Below are 24,855 nucleotides of genomic sequence, written 5' to 3' on the forward strand. Positions count from 1 at the left end.
ATGAAACAGTTAACTCTGTAGAAGGAGAGTTAGAGACGGTACCTAATCCCAGCTTGATGCAATTACTTTAACATGAATTTAAAATAAAATTAAAGTTAACAGTTTAAACTGATGTTTGAGGGTTTTAAAAAGATTTAGTTTCCTTTGGAACCACTGTGTTATTTGATCCAGTACAATCTTTTTGAGCATAACATCTTTACCCAAGTACCATTACTACGAGATTATGCCCATAGGTTGAGTTACAAATGTCTAAAAATCTTAAAATTATTAAGCTCAGATTAGAGTGTTCAAAGACTACAGTGTTATTTTAGTCTCCTGCCATATCCTCCATTTACTATAAACTTGTTATATTGGCATTCAAATAAAATGTCATAAAGCAAGTATGTAAGGAGGTGTTTGGGGTTTGTTTCAGGCTTCTGCGAGCCAAGTTTGCATGGCAACCAAGATGTGTAACAGAAACATTCAAATGGTCTTCATAAAAAGAAATGCTGAGCAGAGCTCAAGAGTGGGGCAACTTCTAAGTTGGGGCAGACTATCAAAGCTGGTCAGAGCAATGACTGAGGGTCTAGGTAGGGACAGCATGTCACCCAATATTGTCTCAACAGTAGGTATCCCAAGTCCCTCTTTGCTGTAGCTGCCAAGTGCTAATGCATTGGAGGCAAGCCTCTAGAGATGCAGCTGCATGGAATTTGCAGATGTTACAGTTGAAAGGACCCTTAGACGCCATGTTAACCAAACCCCTTGCTTTACAGGAGATGAAATGGAGATCCACAGCTGTGATTTGTTCCCAATCACAGAGGTCTGCTTGTCTACTTATAGCAGGGGCACAGAAATATGCTCTTACCCGTTTTCTCTGTTTTAGTGGATTCTCTTTTGTTTTCCTTATAACTGAATTTGCTTTAAAAAGGCAAGTGGGGGGACTTCCCTGGTGGCACAGTGGTTAAGAATCCGCCTGCCAATGCAGGGGACACAGGTTCACACCCTGGTCCGGGAAGATCCCATGTGCTGCGGAGCAACTAAGCCCGTGCACCACAACTACTGAGCCTGTGCTCTAGAGCCCGTGAGCCACAACTACTGAAGCCCGCGTGCCTAGAGCCCATGCTCTGCAACAAGAGAAGCCACCGCAATGAGAAGCACGCGCACCGCAACGAAGAGTAGCCCCCGCTCGCCGCAACTAGAGAAAAGCCCGCGAGCAGCAACGAAGACCCAACGCAGCCAAAAATAAACAAAAAATTTTAAAAAGCCAGTGTAGATGCAAAAGGCTTGCATTTGGACATTGCCTAGATGGTTTTGGTGACAGAGCCAGCAGGATCTCTTCTACCCACCAAACTGGCCTGTCCCTTCTTCAACTGCAGACACTGATATCCACCACCCTAGTTTCTATTCCAGTAATCAAAAGTACATATTGGCGTCCCTCTTTACTCTTAGCTTGTTAAGAACCCTGGCAAAGTATATTTGTCGTGAAGCTGCAAATCCAGATGGCTCTGCAGTACAATGGAGTGGAAGGTCTCTTAACTGACGTCCTTTTAACCAATTGACCAGTTTAATGAACACCCTTCATTTCCTGTTTTCATTTGTAATTTTCACCAATCTTTAATTATGGAAAATGTTAAACGCATTCAAAAGCAAACCGAAAAGTATAATGAACTCCCAAGTGTCCCTAGAAGTAGGATTGCTGAATCAAAGGTTTCATGCACATATAATCATGCTGGATATCGCCAATTCCTCCTCTCCGTGGGGCTAATTTACATCCCCATCAACAACGACATGAGAGTGCCAATCTCCCCAGCCTCAACAACTGCGTATGTTGTCAGTAATTGGGATTTTGGCCAATATAATACGAGAGAAATGGCATATTTCCCTGTAGCTTGAGTATGCATTTTCTTACAATGAGTGAGGTTAAACATTTTTCCGTATGGGTTACGAACCATTTGTATTTCTTTTCTGTGAACTGTGTGCTCATACTTCTAGACGATTTTTCTATAGGGTTGTTAAAATTTTTATTTTCTCTTTCAGCTGTTCTTTCTATATTATGTTAATCAATATAAAATTGCTATTTTTGAACATTGACAAGTGAAGATTTTTGCGTGGTTGAACCCTAGCATTAGGTATATAATCCTTGTGTGATATGTGGCCAATATTTGTTTACTGTCTTTTTTACTTTTCTTATTATTGTCAAGCAAATTGTTTTTAAAAATTTTAAGTAATCAAACTAATTTTTTTCCTTATTGCTTATTGCTGTTGGATTTTGAGTCATCACTAGCAAAGTTTTCCCCATGGACATAATATAAGGAATTTACCCTCTCTCCTTTTAGTGCTTATCATGGTTTCATTTTAAAAATTTTTACATTTTAAATACCTGGTGATTTTAAATATTATCCTGATAATTTATCCTAGCATACGGGGTAAGGAATATATCCAATTTTATCTCTAACCATGTCACTATCCAGTTATCTCACCACCACTTATTAAAGAGTCCATCCTTCCCCTCCCCAATTTGAGATGCCACCTCTATCATATACTAAATTAAAAAAAAATATTTCTGGAGTTTTAATGTCTTTCTACTGGTCTACCTATTCATGCACCAGTGTTATACTACATAATATGTTTCAAATATTTAGTAGGCTAACTTCCTGCATTGCTTCTTTTTTTTAGGGGTTTCCTTACATTCTTCCTTATTTATTCCCCCGAATGAATTTTATAATCAACTCATCTAGTTCTAGGAAAAAATTTAGTGATTCTCATTTTTCCAGGTTTATTGAGGAATAATTGACAAATAAAATTGTGTAAAGTGTATAACAGGATGATGTGATATACACATACATTGTGAAATGATTTCCACAATCAAGCTAATTGACACATCCATCACCTAACACAGTTAACTCTTTTGTCTAAGTTAAAATCTTAGGCCATGCATTGGCATGGTTTATCTAAGTGAAACAATAGGAATTCCAATTAGTGAACCCATATTTTAACTAAAAAGATTTGGCCTCCTATTAAAAGACTGATGACTAAATATATTGTGTCAGCTTGTGTTTTCCAAAGATGGCCACAAAAATATCTCCCATCCCACACGCTCTTTTGTACAATAGGACCTTGTCACTTCTCCATCAAGAAGTGGAGCCTGTGTCCCCTACCCCTGAACTTGGGTGGACCTTTGCAACTGCCTCATGGACCTCCACTGAAGGATTTTCATTCTGTAATTGAAGTATCACTGCAATTGTTGCCTACTTCACACATAAAGATTGCTAATTTGGGGACTTCTCCGGTGGCGCAGTGGTTAAGAATCTGCCTGCCAATGCAAGGGACATGGGTTCTACCCCTGGTTTGGAAGGATCCCACATGCCGCAGAGCAACTAGGCCCGTGCGCCACAATTACTGAGCCTGCGCCCTAGAGCCTGTGAGCCACAACTACTGAGCCCATGTGCCGCAACTACTGAAGCCTACGCGCTGCAACAAAGAGTAGCCCCCGCTTGCCGCAACTAGAGAAAGCCCATGCACAGCAACGAAGACCCAACGCAGCCAAAAATAAATAAATAAATAAATTTATTTTTTAAAAAAAAGATTGCTAGTTTTATAGAAAGGAAGTTTTCTTGAGAAAATATTCTGATTGATAGTAACTAGTCACTTTTTGTAAGTTAACTGCACATTTTCTCTAACATAATTTTTTTCAGCCCTACATACAGTAACACTGAGGAATATGGAGATGCAAAAAAAAGATGAGTATGCTTAAACCAGATATTTTCAGAGAATTACAACAATCACAGAAAGGAAGACTAGAGGCCACTGAAAGATTAAGACGTAAGTTTCCAAGCGTCTACATGGTTTTGTTTGGTGCAGCTAAGAGCCTGACATTTAAAAAAAAAAACATAAAAACTAAATAAAACATTTTCTGGGGTTTGCCATTGTGGTGATCCTTACCTGAAGTGGAGAGGAAAGCAAGGACATCATCAACATCTACAATAGGCTTGCCACAGAAAATACAGGACACCAGTTAAATGGGAATTTCAGATAAACACAAAATGTTTTTAGTGTATTCCAAATCTTATATAGGACATACTAAAAATATTTTTTGTTTATCTGAAATTCAAATTTAACTAGGTGCCTTAAATGTTTTTATTTCTTTACTGAGTAATAATTCATATGACATGAAATTCACCAATTAAAGTATAAAATTTAAGGGTTTTTAGTATATTCACAGAGTTATACAATTATTACCGTAGTCCCTGTTTTGACCACTGTCATCGCTCCAAAAGGAAACGAGTACCTTTTAGCAGTTACCTGACATCCGTGCACCCAGCCCGAGGCAAAAACTCATCTACATTTTGTACCATTGATCTATGTTTTGTCTCTATACACTTGCCTAGCTGGACATTTCATATAATTGAATCATATAATCCACGGTGCATCCTGTATTTTTATTTTCTACACCTGACAGCCCTCGCCCAGATCCAACTGCCTAGAGCAATGAAGAGTAATTTTAACCAAAGAGAATATAAAGGGAAAGTAGATTCGTGGCAGCCGATAGGGAAAGTGGCACATGGAGAACCTGGAGGTGCTTCTCCTCACCACATTGGGTCTCTTATCATAGTATGGCACCAAAGCCAAGTGCAGCCAGTCACTCTGGCTAGTTTAAGGACAAACATTCTTTCCTAAAGGAAACCCACAGCAACTCTAGGAGAGCCAGAGAATCAGACCAGCTGCTTTGTAGCCTAGAACGACACCCAGGCACATCACAGAACAGCTTGCAATGGGAATCTCATCACCTCTGTGTCCAGGTGCTGTGGGGCACCCCACAGACCCTGCACCAGGGATGCTGTTGCTAGGACCTCTGCCATCACTGCATCTGAAAGCCTTGTGTCTCCACTGGGCTCTACTAGCCTCCCAGTCCAGGAAGAGATTCCACACTGGACTTCCTCTTCATCAGCATGCAAAAGACGGGGCAAAAACGGATTTCAAGAACAAGTCCATCTCTAATTCTTGCAACCTGGGTGGTGAGTACAATCGACGGCAACTGGGGTCCCATTCCTGTGCCCTGGCTGCATGAAGACTAGAAAAATTAGTTTTTAGCTCCTACCTTGGGGAGGCAGGACCCATAATGTGGGAAAAATACCAAACTACGAGAGAGACTTTCTAAAGATTCAGGGCCACCATAAATATGACATGGATCCACCACAACCACAATGACCATCTCTTTTCCCTGCTTTGCTTGGGAAGATGTTGAAATGACTGCTGGCACCAGAAAGGTGAAGTTGGGTGAGAGAATGATGCCAGGCAACTCTCTGAAGCAGAGGATCCAGGGCCCTTGGAAGTGAGAAAACATCTGCGGCCCAAGAATACTGGGACATTTATGATGCCTATAGTTCCTAGACACTCTTATTTTTGGAATCTCCACCTCAGCATAACAAATGTATTAAAATTCACCCAGATGCCCTATTAAATATAAATGTTGCCCATACATTTTTTGGAAATTCCTTCATAATTTTCCTTTTAAAACTATTTTTGTTTCAGGTAGTTTATTACATTTAAAAATTATAATGATTAATTCACAAGCATCCCACAAGCTCAGGAATTCTTACAAAATAAGAAAATTGAACATACAATTCCTTTCAAGGATTATTTTTACTAATATCAAATTTAACAATGAAAACATTTGCCATCATGTGACATTTTCCAGACATCCATTAACAAACCATTACTTTTGATCTTTCAGTTTTCTATTTGTCCTTTGGATACAAATAATAATTTCAAACTTTTACAAGGAGCATTGAAACGCTTAATGGCTAAAACAACACTGGGAGGATATTCCTATATAAAATTATCTGTGGGACGTGTTGGATAGTTTAACAAAATCCAAGATGAGAGAATAGCATCAACTGCAAACCAAGGCTACAGATAGTCCTGGATGAGGCTTTTCTCAGACGGCTGACCCCCTTTCTCCCTCCTCTGGTCTTTGGATACAGAAAACCCCCTCTGGACTGTACCTTCAAGGGCAAAGACAATTCTCAGCCAAGATGGAAAGGGACTTAAAGGGAGTTTACTCACATTGCATCAACAAAAAGGAAAAAAAGGGCTAGAAAGAGATGCCCACTTTAAGCCTGAGGAAGGTTGGAAGAAGCTTGCAAATACACTGTAGAAATAGATGAGGATAAGTTGATGATAACAGATGAGAGAAAAAAGGGACACCACACGCAAAAGACAGACAAAAGATACAGTCAAGATGATCTCAGAGATGAGATGTTCAAACAACAGAAGGAGATGAAAAGGGAGTTTTTAGAGCTACAACAAACCAAGGACCAAAACATCACTTAACACTAATTAATTATATAGTCTATATCACAGAAAATATAATTAATTAGAAACAGATTGTAACAGAGTTGACTACTTAAAACTGAATTTCTGGCACATAGGAAAGGATTGAAATAATCTTAATGAATATGGAGGGGGAAAAGGATTAAGATACTAAAGCAATTAGTAATGGGGTGGTATGGTCTGACCTAAAGATGACTGGAGTCTCTGAAGTGAAGAATCCCATAAATAAAACAGTATACTGAAGTCCTAATACATAAAAAATTCAAAGGATTGAGGAAATATTGAGTCTATGGACTGGAAGTCACATTATCTGTGAAGAAAAACAAATACAGAACAACTGAATCTACGCCATAGCCAACTGAGGTAATGGATTTCATGGAAGCATCAAAAACTAGAAACATAAGATAACAGAATTCAAACAAACAAATATATGTGTGTGTATGTATATTATATTTATATTATACTAATACATGTAAATAAAACAATCTATTAAAGTTTTATAGATTGGGTCACAAAAACTAAACCCAAACATGTATTGCATACAAAAGAAGCCTCTAAAACAGATTACAGAAATATTAAAAGTAAAAGTATAAACAAAAGCACAGTATGGAAACACTACACCCAAGTTATAAAGGAATTCTCCCATGTTTTTGTCTACACTTGTATAGTTTCATTTTTTTACATTTAGGTTTCTGATTCATTTGAAACTACTATATGCTGAAAATGGATCTGGTTTTATGTTTTTATAAATGACTCTCCAATTTTCCCAACAACATGATATAAAAAGTTCACCTTTGCCCCAGTGATCCCAGGAACCACCATTATCATATTCTAGATTACAATACGTAGCATACGTGGTTCCATTTATTTCTGGACTTTCTATTCTTGCTATTGATTTTTATGTCTATTCATGCACAATTACCATACTGCTTTAATTATCAAGGTTTTGTAATATGTTTAGATATCTGGAGGGCTAGTCCCCTCTCATAACTCTTCCTTTTCACTGCTTTCCTAGTTATTTTGCATGTGTGTTTTTTCACACAAATTTTGGTATCAACTTGCCTAGTTCTAGACAAGGCTGATTGGGATTACATCCATTTTATAGATTAATTTAGAAAGAACTAAAATCTTGATGCCATCGAGATGTTCTGAGCAAAAACAAGCAATATCTTTCCATTTACTCAAGACTACTTTTGTATCTTTCAGGCGCTATTACAGCTTTTTAAATACATGATTTGAACACTTCTTCCCAAATCTATTTCTAAGTATTTCATAATTTTTGCTGTTATTATAGATGGGTTTTCTCCTTCATTGTATCTTGTAGCTGGTTATTATTTATACGTGTGAAATTTACTGAATTCTTTAGATAACAAAGCATCTCAGAACACAGTGTGCTGAGTTCTATCCTACACCTACACCATCTCCATTACTTCATGAGTTGGTAATTATCATCACTGAGTCCACGTGGGGAAAGAGTTGATTGAGCTAGAGTTCCAGGTTAGGGCACAGGACTGGCTCAGCAGTCATTTATTTGTCCTGGTCACATCAATCTCTACAACCCAGAGGAAGGCACATGTGGCGATGGTAAGCTATGATCTTTGATTGTATACTATCTGACCTGCTTCTCAGAGGATATGAAGTCCAAGAGTATTCTTCTCAGTGCATCAGTACTAAAATGTCATTAGCATAAACTTAGCCTGGACTTTGTTCTATGGAACTCTTTGACATTTTAACATCAGTGAAGTTTCCTGTATTGGCTTCCTATTGCTGGTGTAACTACCATCAATTTAGAGGTTTACAGCCACACACATTCATTCCTGTATTCTATATATAGATTAGAAAGTTCAACATGGGTCTCACTGGCCTAAGATCAAGGTGTCCATAGGGCTGCATTCCTTCTGGAGGTTTCAGGAGAGAACCCACTTCTTTCCCTTTTTCAGATCCTAGAGGCCACCTATATTCCTTAGCTCATGGCCCCTTCCTCTGTCTTCAAAGCCATCACTCCCGCCGTTGGTTTTGTGTTTACATTTCCTATTTCTGACTTTGAAGCTTTTGCTTCCCTGTTATAAAGACCCTGGTAATTACACTGGGTCCACCCAGATAATACAGCATAATCTCCTCATATCAAGATCCTTAATTTAGTTACACACCTGCAAAATTCCTTTTGCCATGTAAGGAAACATATTCACAGGTTCTGGGAATTAGAATGTGGATATCTTTGGGGGCCATCATTCTGTCCACCATATTTTTTGTATGAATTTTTTCTATAATTTCATGGTTGTTGGACTATCTGGGTAAACTGTTTAGATCCCTACTGGGAAGCAAAGGAGTATAGGAAAGAGCCCAGACTTGAGTCTGATAGACCTAGATTTGAGCCCTGACTCTGCCTGACTAGCTGTGTGACCTTGTGGAAGTTAATTTTTTTAAGCCTCATTTTCTTCATCTACAAAATTAAATACATAATAACAGTGTCTACTTCTTAAGGTTGATGAAAGAAATAAATGAACTGAAAATGTAAAATATTTAACTCAATGCCTGGCACATAGTAAGCACTCAAAATCTGTTAGCTGTGGCCTACTGACACTTCAAGAAACAAAATGACTTTTAATGGTGCTGCATTGATAGCCTATTTAACTTATTTGGCCTTTTTTGGATTTCAAATAAGTAAACCAATTTTTTGATAACCCAAACTGGTCCCTGGCTTTACCAGTCAAAAAAGGGCATACCATCCAAGAATCGGTTTATCGACACTGGCACACACGCATCCCCCCACCTCCCTGCCCTCAGGAGTGTCATAAATTATTCCAGCGGGTTGGTGAGCTCTGCTGTCCTAAGGCAGCACATGAATAACTAAGCTGTATGGCACTGACTTATTGAAATTGCTGTACTCAGCATTTCAAGTATTTGTTATGCACTCCTTTAACTATACAAGGAATCATTTAATCGTTACATCTAACCATATTCTAATCTGTTCTAGACCCTGTCCACCTCCCAATAACTATTCTCCTGGGGCAGCACGCTATCAAATAGAGAGACTTTTCATGGTGTGGTCCCAGCTTTTGTTACTCTGTTTCGCAAGTTGAGCTTAGCAAGTCTGTCTGCCAAGGTACCGGCTCCTACATCTGCAATTATAATTGAATCCACACAGTTAGATTTAATCACACAACCTCATATAATACATTGGTTGTCATAGCTTTCCGCTACTTTAAGCATATTTAGTTTACAAGCTACTGTATTTCTAGTGACTATTTGGGGCAGAGGATTTTATTGGTATCTACTACAATGTCTTCCTTCCAATTTGATTTAGTTGATGTGTATGCACATTTGCAAACCCAAGCAAAAGAGACAAGTTAGAGTGGTTTTATCTTCATAGCATTTAAACTCTTCCTGGTTCAATTTTTTTTATTCAGTAAGAGACTTTGAAGGGATTAGCCATAACCTAATCCCTTCTTGACTTACACATAAGACAGACTTGTCCATTATCCGACTCTTAGTGATTCCAGAATTAAATTAGAATGTGGATATCTATTATCTATTAATACAGATGAACTCTATTAATACAGATGACATGTCAGATAGAAGATCTGTTAATTCTGTGTACCATCATAATTATTATAAATTCTTTTTAGACATGTATTTTTGTCCTGATCAGCATTCTCCCAGGATATTTTATTTGGTTAGAACTTAGTAATGGAGTAAAACTCAATTAAGCAAATAGTTATTGAAGGCCATTTCATGGTACCATGATCCTCTAGTTTGCCTAAGGATTCCCAACAAACCATCCTGATAATTTTTCTCATTGAGTTGGGTTGGCATACAGTAAAGATGCTAGCTTGGTACAATGGACTCAGTTGGTCAGAAGACCATTTCAGTGTAGCAGCAGAGCTAATTCCTAGCCTGCCTCACTCGTCTTCCTAAGCCATAGCCCCCACTGTATATCTCATCTCCCTTTTCATCTTCCGTAAGCCACTCAGTTTAGTGGTTTGGACCTGCTTCCTGGATGAGCCTCCATTTCTGCCTCCTGCTCCCATTCGAATCCAATGTCCACTTGTCCAGTAAGGGCTTTCCTCCACTGGAACAGGAACTCCCAGCTCAGAGATGTTACTATTTGCTCCCTCTCCCTCATTTGGATTGTTTTCCATGCATCTAGTCAGCAAGTTTGACAGCGGCATTTATTTTGATGTCCCCAGAAACCCAATAAAACTCAGATAACATCCTGTGCAGACTGCAAACCTGGTCTTATTTCCAGTGAGGATAGATGAACCCTGCAGAGACTCTTATGAGCAGTAGGGACTTAAAGTGACCCCAGAGCCTCCAAAGGCTCAGTACAGACCTTGAATATATTCTTTTATTTTCATCTTGTTTTTTTCTACATTCTGTATCCTGACTTCGAGGCAAGCAAGGTGCTATACATCCCCTTAATAGCACTTCAAAACTGACTTAACCTTTCAGTATGACTCAATAGAGGAAATCCTTAAAGCATCTGTGTTAAAGTGTTAATGCTAAAGATACTTTAAAAATACAAAAATAAAGGAAGGTCATATTCATACCTGATTTCAATTGAACTGGAAAGTGTAAAAGTTACTATGGATACTATTTAGGTAAAAAGAGAACTATAATAATCATGCCATACACAAATACAGAACATTGAAAGATGAAAACCATCATTCAAATTCAATAGCAAATATAATTGGGACAAGACTTCTGTAAGAAAAAGGAAGTTGCTGGTTGTATTTAAAACGTACAAGCAACTCTCTATTGCTTATGTGAGATACAGTTAAAGTTCTGGGACCTATAAAGAACCCAAGTGAATGTGTGGCCAGAGATCAGTTATAACTATGTGCATGCAGACGATGTCGATCTGGTGGATGTGGAAGTAGATACAGTTACACATAAAGATCCAGCTATTCACATAGACAGAGAAGCTGATGGTTTTCTCTGGGAATGAATAAAATCCATAGCAAAATACTTGCAGAGAGACAATCACGGCCAAAGACATGCTAAGAACATGCGCACTAAGTGTCTGTCCTCTTACTGCCACAAGGAAATGAAACTGAGGAGGAATGTGACAAGTAAGCCTTCCTGAAGTTTGTTGTCAGGCAAGAGTGATGCCTGTTCACCAGTAACTATGGTACTAATCTATGCACTTTGGGTTAACATAGGTAACAAGAAGCAGAGACCTGCTAGTAATTTCCCAGTGGTTCAGATTCCAGGATTTTCTGTGATGGAAAGAGATGTTTGGTGATCCGGGGTATCAAGCAAAGATACGCAAACAGCCTCTGACGGCAGATATAGCCACCAGAACTTCCCTAAATCGTTACTAAACAGTATTTTAAAGATTTCACAGAAAACATTGTAAACGCTATTACTAACTTCTGTAACACTGACTACATTGTCAAAAATACAGGATTGTTTTTCCACCAGGTAATAAATCACACAACAAAATTATAAAACTTCACTGTCTAAAAACTTCATTTTGGTTTGACAAAGCAATTAGTATTCTTTCTGAAGTTGAGGTCAACATGTGAAAATGTTGTCTGATTCTGTAAACCAAGATGACAGACTGAATATACTATGCATACCTTACAAAAACCTAGAAGAGAGAGAGGGCACATCACGTGGAGTTGCTCAGAGGTTGTTCAGAATGGACTGCCAGCCTCTATTGTAGTCATACGTGGGGATCCGTTTTCAAAGGAAGTAAAGGATGGTCTGCTGACATGACTATCTTCAATATTTTAACTGGAGACGCGTTCGTATGGGTCTAGACATGTAACTATGTCTTCATTGTCTACTAAAGCCAGTTTTGCTTTAGTGCAGCTAGGATATTGAAGAGATGTCTTTGAATCAATAAAAGTGTCTAAAGGTGAGAATGGGGAAAATGAAACCATTTGCACCAGTTAACAAAAAGACTTGATCCAACTGCCAACCTCTCACTTAGCATTAAGCATTTGGACCACGAAGCCTTTGCCCATTGTTTCTTTTTCTGGCATTCTTCCCCGAGGTTTGCACAGGCTCTCTGATATATCATCTGCATGTCTACACAGGTCCCTGGGTGAGCTATCATGAGGAATTTGGGGTATGGGTACAGAGTGGACAAATTCTGCCTGTCCATCAGCTGAGACCAAATGTGATGGTTTGCCATTTTCACACGTGTTGAACTTAGCATTTCTGACAGCTGAAGAAACCTTGGTACCTGTGCAACTGTAATATCCTAGCAATTCCATAATGAAATTCACATGGAATCTCCCAACCCAGCCAGATTTGTGTCAGCTTTCTTAACATGTTCCAGTTGCATGAAATACTAATTAAAGGCACTCATTGTTAACTGATATAAATAGTCCCCACTTAGCCCATTATAGGTATGGGCTGTAAAACAAACAATTACGTGACAGATGATACATGTGAACATACAGAAATTCTGTAATGACATTTCTATAACACTGTAACCTCTTCAACCACCAGATGGTCCACATTAGAAGCTAAAAGGGTGCTGATTGCGAAGGTGACGCACCCTCCAGCTTGAGACTTTTCTTCTAAGAATAGAAAGCACCTCTGAAGGATTTACATTACAAATGGAGTTGAGGCAATGAAATCATTAATGGGAGTTAGTTTTTAACTGTTCCATGTGTTTGGGATTCTGTACCCTGGTGCCAAGCGATAGCATCAGGCTACTTACAAAACTGTGATCTGAGGAGAGGACAAAGCAAGGGAAGCAATTGTGTACCATAGAGCATGTCTCTCTTCAGAAGTAGATAATTTGTCCCTGTGCACCCAGGTTTGAAAGAGGTTTTGACACAGTGGGAAATTAAGTTTGAAATGTATTCTTTTTCTCCAAAAGGTAAGTCAACTACGTGTCAAAATAATCAATTAATACAATCAGTGATGAATGGCCATGAAAACAATGCTCCTGGCAATCAAATAAATACACAAATTAATTAAATTGTGCCATGGAAAACCATCTCCTACTCTCCTGTCTCTATCTTATTCTCCTAACACAAATTACAGGTATTTCTTCTGAAACACTGACCAAAGAAAGAGTGTGTGACAGCTGAGCCTATCAAACAAGAGACACTGAAATACACGTTTTAGTTGAAGGGTAACTTTGAGTAAGAGATTGTAAACATTCTATTAAATTACAAATTGTTCATGTACACAAGGAAATGATATCTACATATTCAACCTCTAGTAATTCTGAAAAATGGCATTTTTTCAGAATTACTAAATTCATTATCATGAATTTCTGTTCCTTGCCTCTTTTGATTTGCCAGGTACTGAGTTAAAGGCTTTACAGGATTTATCTTACTTGTTGCTTAAAAGCCTGTAATGCAAATATTGTTATTATTATTATTATTCACGTTTTACAGGCAAAGTAACTTAGGCATAGAGAGAGTAAAAACTTGCACGTATTTTTGATTAGCTACTACGAGCTAAGCTCAGTGATGAATGTTGAGGTTACCAAGGTAATGAGCTAGGAATAGCCCTGGTCGCATATACAATCTGCTGAGGGAGATAGTCGTGAAATCATGAGTAACATAAAATTAAATGAAACTGTGCTAAGTGCCACTGAGGGAAACTTCTGAGATTTCTAAGAACACGTAAAAAGGAAGGTGTATCCTCATTTGGTGGGTCAAAACGGATTTGTCTGAAGAAGTACTATTTAATTTGGGACCCAAAGTATGAATAGAATCCAAGCAGGTAAAAGGTGGTAAGAGTTTTCTAGGCAGAGAAATGAGGTTTGGTTTAGTGAGGATGGAAGGACATGCGCATTTGCCAAAAAAGAGAGAGGAAGCCAGAGGGCCTGGAAAAGAATAAACAGGAAGAGAGGGGAACAAGGCCAGGGTGGGGGTTGGGAGGGGGGAGGAAGAAGGCCTGAGCCAGGTCACTGTGGGTTCTGCAGACTTCACCAAGTTTTGAGGACTTCCTCTTGAGAGAAATTGGGAACCACTGGAGTGAGAGTGCTGCAGATGGAATTTGCATTAAAAAATCATCCCCATGAGGAAACAGGAAAATCTAGAATGTGGAACATTACACTACACAACTGGTCTATTTTCTTTAGAAATTCAACATCACAGAAAAGGTGTATGTGGGGTGTGGGGGGGAAATGGGGGAAAGCATTCTAGATTTTTTTAGAATGTTAAGAGACATAATAATCAAATGCAAAGTATGAGCCTTGATCTGTTCCTTGGCTTCATAAGGAGCAGCTATAACAGAAATTTTAGAGACCATATGGGAAATTTTACTATAGACTTGTGACTAAATTATATTAGGGTATTATTTTTCATCTTCTTAGGTATGAAAATAGCATTGTGGTTATGTAAGAGCATATCCTTATTTTTTTGGAGATGTTATGTGGAGATGTAATTAGAGACCAAACAGCATGATGTCTGTAATTTTTCTTCTGGAAATTTCGAAGTATGACATACATATATACCTGTGTGTTGTATATATGCTTTTAATTTTATTTTCTTATTCTGTTTGATTTTCTCCATATTTAATTTTTTGGTAATAAGAAGTTAAGGAAAACCACCTAGGTTCTGGGTAAATAGTGGTTGCAGTTGGGTGGCAAGAGGAGATACTGAGATACGAAATAGTGGCTACAGCAGAAACATGGGCAAACGATGTGGAAATCTTTGACTAAAGGTTTTGCAATAAGAAGGGGAATATATGGATACGTGCAAAAGATAATCAGAAAGTAGAATCAACAGCATTTGGTGAACTGATTAGTTATGAAGGAAAAGGGAGGTGTCAAGGTAACTAACTCCCAGGTGTCTAGATAAACAATTGGGTGGACTGTTGTACTGGTTACTAATATAGGAAACAATAGCAGAGAAGCAGGTCTGTGGGATACATATTCAAATTCAATTTGGGCATTTTGAGTATGAGTTACCTGGAGACATCGAAGTGGAGATGTTACAGTGGTAGATAGAGATGCAGCTCTGGACCACAGAAATGGGCACACACACAAACACACACACACACCCCCTACACCCCGATCCGTTAAGGTATGATTTTTTTCTCTAGCTATGTTCTGGAGCCCCAGATCAAACAGGGCAGTTTGGACTCAGCAATGGTTGGGGTTTTACCAAGGAATAACAAAGAAAATAATGGCAAAAAGTTAAGATATTGTGAGGCAATTAAGAAGTCTGTATGTTGAAGTAAAGCTGTACAGAAAGGGAAGTAAAGAAAGAACAGGCCTGTGGATGGGGGAAAAGTTAATTATTCAGTGGACTGCAAGTCACACTGCAGTTGAATAACAGGTGTAGTGTCATAAGTTGAATAGACAAAACTGGAATAACATGAGAGTGCACGGAGAGTGCAATTTTTGAGAGTTTGAATGGAAGATGATGCTAAGTCTCAGAGCATGACTGTAGAGTCGGTGATACAGCGGGTTGGATTGGAGAAGGAGGCCACTGTTCAGTTAGGATTAGCTTTAGTTGTTTGACACAGAGTATCCTAAACGCCAGTGGCTCAAAACAGTTAGAAGATGATTTCTCTCTCCTGTAAAAGAAGTCCAGGGTTAGGTGGTCTAGGGAAGACTGTCCTCAGGGTCCTGGGCTCCTATCTTACTGTAATGGACTCCTATTGCTGCCCTAACAAATTATCAAAAACTTAGTGGCATAGAAGAGTACAGTTCTTATTCTACAGTGCTTGCTGTATCTTGGAAGTCCAGCAAGGGCTCACTGGGATAAAATCGAGGTGTCAGCAGGGCTGTGTTCCTTTCTGAAGGATTTAGGGAAGAATCTGTTTCTTCCAGAGGCCACCTGCATTTCTTTTTTTTTTTTTTTTTTTTGCGGTATGCGGGCCTCTCACTGCTGCGGCCACCCCGCCGCGGAGCACAGGCGCCGGAGGCGCAGGCTCAGCGGCCATGGCTCACGGGCCCAGCCGCTCCGCGGCATGTGGGACCCTCCCGGACCGGGGCACGAACTTGCGTCCCCTGCATCGGCAGGTGGACTCCCACCACTGCGCCACCAGGGAAGCCCGCCACCTGCATTTCTTAGCTCATGGCCGTCTTCCTCATCTTCAAAGCCAACAATGGTGGGTTGAGTATGTCTCAGATCTTATCACCCCGACCTCCTCTTCTGCCTCCCTCTTCCACGATTAAGGATACTTGTGATTACACTGGACCCACTCAAGTAATCTAGAATAATCTCCCATCTCAAGGTGCTTAATCACATCTGCAAAATCTCTTGCCATGTAACTTAATATGTACACAGGTTGCAGGGATAGGGATAACGATTCTGCTTATGGGGAGGGGTGACACTCTTTTGCCTCCCACACTTTCTATTTTTCCAAGCTCATCATATGATTTCCACTCTCGAAGCCACTTAAAATGCAAGACAGGGGGCTTGCACTTTAGGTTAGTATGTAGAAAGCAGTGACAGATCATTGCTCACCTCATAAAAGCAAGGACAATCAGAGAAATCACAAAAGTGACATCCTTAAAAGACATAAAAGAGGGATTTCCCTGGTGACCTAGTGGCCTGGGTTCAATTCCTGGTCAGAAAACTGAGATCCCACAAGCTGCGCGGCATGGCCAAAAAAAAAAAAAAAGAGTTGTGAAAGCAAAGACGTTTACAAAAATTAAATTCCAGTGAGGGTTTCTTAGGTGAGCAGAGATTGGGGGATATTTTCCACCTTGAGGAAATTTACTGAGTCGGAGCACAGGGTGAAGATCACGCTTGATAGAAGAATTCTGCTGGATAAAAAGAGACCAGCAGAGCTTCTTATGTCTGCATGGGCTGGACATATGAGCTGGAATCTGCAGGAGTTTCAAACATAGAGCCACTTTCACCCATGAAAATCTTTCTAAGGGCTAGGCTAGTGAGGAAGGTTGAAGGACTGAACTGAAAAGGCAAAATAAAATTTTCTATAGTCTCTTGAAGCTTAGAAGCCCAAATCATGGAAGATGCCCGAAGTAACTCTGACACGTCTAACACTCATGAAATTTGAAATGAAAAAAAAAAAAATCGATTCTAATTAAAACTCCAAACCAGCCCTGACCCAGATCAATTATTTATTGAATAATCAGTCCCCCACTTTATGTGCATAACAAAGAATGGGTAAGCCCTCTCTGAGACAAAAATAACACTAACTCAGGTTTCATAGTTCTTTCACACACATGTCCAAAATATGCTTAAAAATTGAGAGATATGAAGGATCAAAATGTGACACATAAAAATGTGACTGATAATTAAGGAAAAAAGCTAAATAATAGAAGTAGACCTACAGATGATTCACTTGTTGGAACTAGCAGACATGGATTTGAAAATAACTGCTATAAACATGCATATAAATTAGAGGATTAATAATAAATTAGCAGACAGTGAGATAATGTAAAGAGCTAAAAGATTGCCAACCTAGAATCCAACAATTAGCAGGAAAAAATCCTTCAAAAATAAATGAGGGGAATCGAGGAGAAGACGGCGGAAGAGTAAGACACAGAGATCACCTTCCTCCCCACAGATACATCAGAAATACATCTACACGTGGAACTGCTCCTATAGAACACCCACTGAACGCTGGCAGAAGACCTCAGACCTCACAAAAGGCAAGAAACTCCCCACATACCTGCGTAGGGCAAAAGAAAAAAGTAAAAGTAGAGACAAAAGAATAGGGACGGGACCTGCACCAGTGGGAGGGAGTCGTGAAGGAGGAAAGGTTTACACACACTAGAAGTCCCTTCACGGGCAGAGACTGCGTGTGGCGGAGGCGGGAAGCTTCGGAGCCGCGGAGTAGAGCGCAGCAACAGGGGTGCGGAGGGAAAAGCGGAGAGATTCCCGCACCGAGGATCAGGGCCGACCGGCACTCACCAGCCCGAGAGGCTTGTCTGCTCACCCGCCGGGGCGGGCGGGGCTGGGAGCTGAGGCTCGGGCTTCGGTCGAAGCTCAGGGAGAGGACTGGGGTTGGCGGCGGCATGAACACAGCCTGCAGGGGGTTGGTGCGCGACGGCTGGCCGGGAGGGAGTCCGGGGAAAAGGTCTGCAGCTGCCGAAGAGGCAAGAGACTTTTTCTTCCCTCTTTGTTTCCTGGTGCGCGAGGAGAGGGGATTAAGAACGCTGCTCAAAGGAGCTCCAGAGACGGGCGCGAGCCGCGGCTAACGGCGCGGACCCCAGAGACGGGCATGAGACCCTAAGGCTGCTGCTGCGGCCACCAAGAAGCCTCTGTGCGAGCACAGGTCACTATCCACACCTCCCCTCCCGGGACTCTGTGCAGCCCGCCACTGCTAGGGTCCCGGGATCCAGGGACAACTTCCCTGGGAGAACGCACGGCGCGCCTCAGGCTGGTGCAACGTCACGCAGGCCTCTGCCGCCGCAGGCTCGCCCCGCATCCGTACCCCTCCCTCCCGCCGGCCTGAGTGAGCCAGAGCCCCCGAATCAGCGGCTCCTTTAACCCCGTCCTGTCTGAGCGAAGAACAGGGGCCCTCCAGCGACCTACACGCAGAGGCGGGGCCAAATCCAAAGCTGAACCCCAGGAGCTGTGCGAACAAAGAAGAGAAAGAGAAATTTCTCCCAGCAGACTCAGGAGCAGCAGATTAAATCTCCACAATCAACTGGATGTACCCTGCATCTGTGGAATACATGAATAGACAATGAATCACCCCAAATTAAGGAGGTGGACTTTGGGAGCAAGATATATTATATTTTCCCCTTTTCCTCTTTTTGTGAGTGTGTATATGTATGCTTCTATGTGAGATTTTGTCTGTATAGGTTTGCTTTCACCATTTGTCCTACGGTTCTGTCTGTCCGTTTTTTGTTTTTTTTTAACTTTAAAAAATTTTTTTCTTAATAATTATTTTTTATTTTAATTATTTTATTTTATCTTACTTTATTTTATCCTCTTCCTTTATTTCTATTTTTTCTCCCTTTTATTCTGAACCATGTGGATGAAAGGCTCTTGGTGCTCCAGCCAGGCATCAGGGCTGTGCCTCTGAGGTGGGAGAGCAAACTTCAGGACACTGGTCCACAAGAGACCTCCCAGCTCCATGTAATATCAAACGGCGAACATCTACCAGAGATCTCCATCTCAACACCAAGACCAAACTTCACTCAACAACCAGCAAGCTACAGTGCTGGACACCCTATGCCAAACAATTAGCAAGACAGGAACACAGCCCCATCCATTAGCAGAGAGGCTGCCTAAAATCATAATAAGGCCACAGACACCCCAAAACACACCACCAGACGTGGACCTGCCCACCAGAAAGACAAGATCCAGCCTCATCCACCAGAACACAGGAACTAGTCCCCTCCACCAGGAAGCCTACACAACCCACTGAACCAACCTTAGCCACTGGGGACAGACACCAAAAACAACGGGAACTACGAACCTGCAGCCTGTGAAAAGGAGACCCCAAAAACAGTAAGATAAGCAAAATAAGAAGACAGAAAAACAAACAGCAGATGAAGGAGCAAGATAAAAATTCACCAGACCTAACAAATGAAGAGGAAATAGGCAGTCTACCTGAAAAAGAATTCAGAAAAATGATAGTAAAGATGATCCAAAATCTTGGAAATAGAATAGAGAAAATGCAAGAAACATTTAACAAGGACCTAGAAGAACTAAAGAGGAAACAAGCAACGATGAACAACACAATAAATGAAATTAAAAATACTCTAGAAGGGATCAATAGCAGAATAACTGAGGCAGAAGAACAGATAAGTGACCTGGAAAATAAAATAGTGGAAATAACTACTGCAGAGCAGAATAAAGAAAAAAGGATGAAAAGAACTGAGGATAGTCTCAGCGACCTCTGGGACAACATAAACGCACCAACATTCGAATTATAGGGGTCCCAGAAGAAGGAGATAAAAAGAAAGGGACTGAGAAAATATTTGAAGAGATTATAGTTGAAATTTTCCCTAATATGGGAAAGGAAATAGTTAATCAAGTCCAGAAAGCACAGAGTCCCATACAGGATAAATCCAAGGAGAAACACGCCAAGACACATATTAACCAACTATCAAAAATTAAATACAAAGAAAACATATTAAAAGCAGCAAGGGAAAAACAACAAATAACACACAAGGGAATCCCCATAAGCTTAACAGCTGATCTTTCAGCAGAAACTGTGCACGCCAGAAGGGAGTGGCAGGACATATTTAAAGTGATGAAGGAGAAAAACCTACAACCAAGATTACTCTACCCGGCAAGGATCTCATTCAGATTTGATGGAGAACTTAAAACCTTTACGAACAAGCAAAAGCTGAGAGAATTCAGCACCACCAAACCAGCTTTACAACAAATGCTGAAGGAACTTTCCTAGGCAAGAAACACAAGCGAAGGAAAAGACCTACAATAACAAACCCAAAACAATTAAGAAAATGGGTATAGGAACATACATATCGATAATTACCTTAAATGTAAATGGAATAAATGCTCCCACCAAAAAACACAGACTGGCTAAATGGATACAAAAACAAGACCCGTACATATGTTCTCTACAAGAGACCCACTTCAGACCTAGGGACACATACAGACTGAAAGAGAGGGGATGGAAAAAGATATTCCATGCAAATGGAAATCAGCAGAAAGCTGGAGTAGCAATTCTCATATCAGACAAAATAGACTTTAAAATAAAAACTATTGGGCTTCCCTGGTGGCACAGTGGTTGAGAGTCCGCCTGCCGATACAGGTGACACAGATTCGTGCCCTGGTCCGGGAAGATCCCACATGCCGCGGAGCGGCTGGGCCCGTGAGCCATGGTCGCTGAGCCTGCACGTCTGGAGCCTGTGCTCCGCAACAGGAGAGGCCACAACAGGGAGAGGCCCGCGTACCACAAAAAAAAAAAAAAAAAAAAAAAAGAAAAGAACACATGGAGGCTAAACAATACACTACTTATTAACGAAGTGATCACTGAAGAAATCAAAGAGGAACACGTAGAAACAAATGACAATGGAGACACGACGACCCAAAACCTATGGGATGCAGCAAAAGCAGTTCTAAGAGGGAAGTTTTTAGCAATACAATCCTACCTTAAGAAACAGGAAACATCTCGAATAAACAACCTAACCTTGCACCTAAAGCATTTAGAGAAAGAACAACAAAAAAACCCCAAAGTTAGCAGAAGGAAAGAAATCATAAAGCTCAGATCAGAAATAAATGAAAAAGAAATGAAGAAAACGATAGCAAAGATCAATAAAACTAAAAGCTGGTTTTTGAGAAGATAAACAATTGATAAACCATTAGTCAGACTCATTGAGAAACAAAGGGAGAAGACTCAAATCAATAGAATTAGATGAAAAAGGAGAAGTAACAACTGACACTGCAGAAATACAAAGGATCATGAGAGATTACTACAAGCAACTCTATGCCAATAAAATGGACAACCTGGAAGAAATGGACAAATTCTTAGAAATGCACAACCTGCCGAGACTGAACCAGGAAAAAATAGAAAATATGAACAGACCAATTACAAGCACTGAAATTGAAACTGTGATTTAAAATCTTCCAAAACACAAAAGCCCAGGACCAGATGGGTTTACAGGCGAATTCTACCACACATTTAGAGAAGAGCTAACACCTATCCTTCTCAAACTCTTCCAAAATATAGCAGAGGGAGGAACACTCCAAACTCATTCTACGAGGCCACCATCACCCTGATACCAAAACCAGACAAAGATGTCACAAAGAAAGAAAACTACAGGCCAATATCACTGATGAACATAGATGCAAAAATCCTCAACAAAATACTAGCAAACAGAATCCAACAGCACATTAAAAGGATCATATACCATGATCAAGTGGGGTTTATCCCAGGAATGCAAGTATTCTTCAATATATGCAAATCAATCAAAGTGATACACCATATTAACAAATTGAAGGAGAAAAACCACATGATCATCTCAATAGATGCAGAGAAAGCTTCTGACAAAATTCAACACCCATTTATGATAAAAACCCTGTAGAAAGTAGGCAAAGAGGGAACTTTCCTCAACATAATAAAGGCCATATATGACAAACCCACAGCCAACATCATCCTCAATGGTGAAAAACAGAAACCATTTCCTCTAAGATCAGGAACAATACAAGGTTGCCCACTCTCACCACTATTATTCAACACAGTTTTGGAAGTTTTAGCCACAACAATCAGAGAAGAAAAAGAAATAAAAGGAATCCAAATCAGAAAAGAAGAAGTAAAGCTGTCACTGTTTGCAGATGACATGATACTATACATAGAGAATCCTAAAAATGCCACCAGAAAACTACTAGAGCTTATCAATGAATTTGGTAAAGTAGCAGGATACAAAATTAATGCACAGAAATCTCTGGCATTCCTATACACTAATGATGAAAAATCTGAAAGTGCAATTCAGAGAACACTCCCATTTACCACTGCAACAAGAAGAATAAAATATCTAGGAATAAACCTACCCAAGGAGACAAAAGACCTGTATGCAGAAAATTATAAGACACTGATGAAAGAAATTAAAGATGATACAAATAGATGGAGAGATATACCATGTTCTTGGATTGGAAGAATCAATATTGTGAACATGACTCTACTACCCAAAGCAATCTACAGATTCAATGTATTCCCTGTCAAACTACCACTGGCATTTTTCACAGAACTAGAACAAAAAATTTCACAATCTGTATGGAAACACAAAAGACCCCGAATAGCCAAAGCAATCTTGAGAACGAAAAATCAAGCTGGAGTAAGCAGGCTCCCTGACTTCAGACTATACTACAAAGCTACAGTAATCCAGACAGTAGGGTACTGGCACAAAAACAGAACGATAGATCAATGGAACAGGATAGAAAGCCCAGAGATAAACCCACGCACATATGGTCACCTTATCTTTGATAAAGGAGGCAGGAATGTATAGTGGAGAAAGGACAGCCTCTTCAATAAGTGGTGCTGGGAAAACTGGACAGCTACATGTAAAAGAATGAAATTAGAACACTCCCTAACACCATACACAAAAATAAACTCAAAATGGATTAAAGACCTAAATGGAAGGCCAGACACTATCAAACTCTTAGAGGAAAACATAGGCAGAACACTCTATGACATAAATCACAGCAAGATTCTTTTTGACCCACCTCCTAGAGAAATGGAAATAAAAACAAAAATAAACAAATGGGACCTAATGAAACTTAAAAGCTTTTGCACAGCAAAGGAAACCATAAACAAGACCAAAAGACAACCCTCAGAATGGGAGAAAATATTTGCAAATGAAGCAACTGACAAAGGATTAATCTCCAAAATTTACAAGTAGCTCATGCAGCTCAATAACAAAAAAACAAACAACCCAATCCAAAAATGGGCAGAAGACCTAAACAGACATTTCTCCAAAGAAGATATACAGATTGCCAACAAACACATGAATGAATGCTCAACATCATTAATCATTAGAGAAATGCAAATCAAAACTACAATGAGATATCATCTCCCACCAGTCAGAATGGCCAATCATCAAATAATCTAGAAACAATTAATGCTGGAGAGGGTGTGGAGAAAAGTGAACCCTCTTGCACTGTTGGTGGGAATGCAATTTGATACAGCCACTATGGAGAACAGTATCGAGGTTCCTTAAAAAACTACAACTAGAACTAGCATACGACCCAGCAATTCCACTACTGGGCATATACCCTGCGAAAACCATAATTCAAAAAGAGTCATGTACCACAATGTTCATTGCAGCTCTATTTACAATAGCCAGGACATGGAAGCAACCTAAGTGTCCATCAACAGATGAATGGATAAAGAAGATGTGGCACATATATACTATGGAATACTACTCAGCCATAAAAAGAAACGAAACTGAGTTATTTGTAGTGAAGTGGATGGACCTAGAGTCTGTCATACAGAGTGAAGTAAGTCAGAAAGAGAAAAACAAATACCATATGCTAACACATATATATGGAATCTAAGAAATAATAATAAAAAAAAAGGTCATGAAGAACCTAGGGGTAAGACGGGAATAAAGACAGAGACCTACTAGAGACCAGATTTGAGGATATGGGGAGGGAGAAGGGTAAGCTGTGACAAAGTGAGAGAGTGGCATGGACATATATGCACTACCAAAATTAAAATAGATAGCTAGTGGGAAGCAGCCGCATAGCACAGGGAGATCTGCTCGGTGGTTTTTGACCACCCAGAGGGGTGGGATGGGGAGGGTGGGAGGGAAGGAGACGCAAGAGGGAAGAGATATGGGAACATATGTATATGTATAACTGATTCACTTTGTTATAAAGCAGAAACTAACACACCATTTAAAGCAATTATACTCCAATAAAGATGTTTTAAAAAAAAATCATTGCCATACCCAAGGTCAATAAATAAATAAATAAATGAGAAATCAGATATTTTCAGTCAAACGGAGGTCACAGAATTTTCTGCCAACAGATCCAAAGTATATGACATTAAAGGAAGCTTTTATGGCAGCAGGAAAAATGATCCTAGAAGGCAGCACAGAATGCTAAGAAGCAGTGAAAATCTCCACAAGGGGTCCCAACCTGGGTATAAATAAAGGACTTTTAACTCTTCAATGCCACAAGGTTAACAATGTCTTGTGGTTTTTAAAATATATATAGAAATACA

Source organism: Leucopleurus acutus (genome assembly GCF_964270905.1).
Source record: "Leucopleurus acutus genome assembly, chromosome: 12".
Lineage (NCBI taxonomy): Eukaryota > Metazoa > Chordata > Mammalia > Artiodactyla > Delphinidae > Leucopleurus > Leucopleurus acutus.